The sequence below is a fragment of the Elephantulus edwardii genome, unplaced genomic scaffold, assembly GCF_000299155.1.
Source record: "Elephantulus edwardii isolate Elephantulus edwardi_28Jun2011 unplaced genomic scaffold, EleEdw1.0 scaffold00054, whole genome shotgun sequence".
Classification (NCBI taxonomy): domain Eukaryota; kingdom Metazoa; phylum Chordata; class Mammalia; order Macroscelidea; family Macroscelididae; genus Elephantulus; species Elephantulus edwardii.
Window position 1 is genome coordinate 11,588,791 of NW_006399804.1, and position 2,869 is coordinate 11,591,659.

Genomic DNA, 2,869 nt, shown 5'->3' on the forward strand with positions numbered 1-2,869 from the left:
ATGCTCAACTCGAGGGCAATCAATAATAATAACAACAACAACAAATCAATGAAATGATTCTATCTTTTTAAAGAAAACAACTGCTGATATTTGTTGCCAAAGATAAAATTTTAGCTTTTAAACAAAAATCAGAAAACCTTTAAAATTCTATATCCATTACCATGCACTTGGCAGATTTTCTGATAAGATTTGTGGTGCTTTTAATGTAACTATGTAATGACCTAGGGTACGGCAATGTTTTGTGAAGGACCTGTATATTGGTGCTCCCCTCTTAAAAATAACAGTCCACTCTAAGCGGAAAGACTAGTGCCCTCCTGAAACCACGCCTCCACTCAGTCTCTTCCCTGGAGTTTAAGAAATCCCATGTATTGTAGCTAGACCGCAGTGTTTGGGGGCAAAGTACCTGTGATACTGGCGTTCCTAGCTCCGGACAGTAGCGGCTGCAGGCTAGTGAGGTCTCCAGGTGTTCCTGAAAGCAGTCTAATGCTTTGGATAAGACTGTGCTTTAAAACTGCAGCCCCTCAACCTAGCAGGCCCGGGTGTGAGTGCGCCTGGCCTGGGCCACAGCCTTTAGCAGACACCAGTGAAGCAGTGGCTGGAAGACCCTTCTGGACAGCCCATGCCACATAGGCCTTGGTATCTTGCCCCCAACGAGTAGGTCTCGCGAGAGGACAGGTTGTAGAATTAAATAGAATATTCACAAATATCTGTTAAAGCCTATTGAAATCCTCCCTTTTTTCCATCTATACATCTATGGAGGCCAAGTTTTCTTCATATACTATATTTAAGACAACATACCAAAGTGGAGTGACTATAGAACAAAAATGAAGCTGTCCTCTACAAAGGCAGATATTAAGCAGATTTGTAAAAAATGTAAGACAGTACCACTCTTCTCAGTAATGTTTTGTTGAGAAAAAAAATAGCTGTTTCCATAAAATAATGTAAATATTCCATAACATAAATATTATTTACATTAGCAGGTACCTGGTTCGCTGTTGCTATTTTTAAAATAAATTTATACTAAAAAGTGCTTCAGTCCTTGATGCTATTTTTAAAATAAATTTATACTAAAAAGCCCTTCAGTCCTTGAATGTCTAAGAAAATAAATATCAAACACTGTAACTCACAAAAATAAAAGTTCCTGGGAGTATTCAATAATTTCTAAGAGCAAAAAACCACCCGAGAGCAAAAAGTTTAAGACTCCCTTGGCTTAGAGGGGAAAATAAGTATTGAAAATACACACTTAACCTCTTTTTACTGCACTTCACAGATAATGGGACTTTTTTACAAATTCAAGGTTTGTGGCAACTCTGCACTGAGCAAATCTATTGGTATCATTTTCTAACGACATATGTGTTTGTGTTATATTTTGTTAAGCTTTACAATTTTTCCAGCATTATGACCCAATAGTGACACCTCTCTGGCAGGTCAAATCCATCAACAGCAACTTGAGATAGAGATAAGTAATCTCTTCCCATATGATTTACAGTCTATGAAAACTCACTGGAGGCTCAACTATGAGTTGATTCTGACTCTATGGCAATGAGTTGTTTTCTTTAAAAATAGTGTAAAAATAACTTTTATATAATTAGAGCTCTGATAGTATCGATAGTATATGTTGTTGTTGTTATGTGCTGTCAAGTCGTTGCAACCCTTTGTACAACAGCCCTAAACCCTGCTCTATCCTATGCCAATCGCACTGCCTCCAACACACCCATCCTAATTATCCCAGTCACTGAATCAATCTACCTCATAGAGCGTCTTCCCCTCCTGCGCTGTCCCTCCACCCTCCCAAGAATGATGTCCCTCTCCAAGGACCATCCCTCCTTACAACATGTCCAAAGTATGTCAGACGAAGCCTCAGAATCCTCGCCTCCAAGGAGCAGCCCAGTTTAACCCTCTCTAGGATGAATCTGGTTTTTTCTTAGCAGTCCATGGTACCCTCAATACTCTCCTCCAACACCAGAGCTCAGAGGCATCAATTCTCCTTCGATCCTCCCTAGTCATTGTCCAACTCTGGTGCATAACAAGTGATTGCAAAGACCATGGCCTGTATCAGACGCACCTTAGTCTCTAGAGAGACACCATTGCTCTTCAGTACTTTAGAAAAGACCCTAACAGCAGACATTTCCATCGCTGTATGTCTTTTAATTTCCTGGCTGCTGGTGCCAAGAGTGTTGATTGTGGAGCCAAGGAGACTAAAGCTGTGAACAATTTTAATCTCTTCACCATTTATCCTGATGTTGCCAACTGGTCCACTTATGAGAATCTTTGTCTTCTTGACACTGAGCCTCAATCCATATTGAAGGCTGCAGTCCTTGACCCTCTGCAGCAAGCGCTTCAGGTCCTCCTCAGTTTCAACAAGCAGAGTTGTGTCATCTGCATAAGGGAGATTATTGATAGATTTTCCAACAATCCTGATGCTGCATTTCTCCTCATAAAGTCCAGCCTCCCAGATGATCTGTTCTGCGTACAGGTTGAAAAGTTATGGAGAAAGGACACAACCCTGGCGTACGCCCTTCCCACTTTTGAACCATGCAGTGTTTCCTTGCTCTGTTCTGATGACTGACTCTTGGTTCAAGTATAGCTTTCGCATTAGAATGATCAAGTGTTCTGGGATTCCCATCCTTCTCAGAGTCAGCCACAGTTTGTTATGGTCCACACAGTCAAACACCTTTGCATAATTAATGAAGCACAGATAGACATTCCTCTGGTACTCCCTGCTTTCAGCCAAGATCCATCTAACATTAGCTGCTATATCCATAGTACCACAACCCGTTCTAAACCCAGCCTGGACTTCTGGCAGTTCTCTGCTGATGTGCTGTTCCAGACATTTTTGGATAATCTTCAGCAGAATCTTGCTTACATG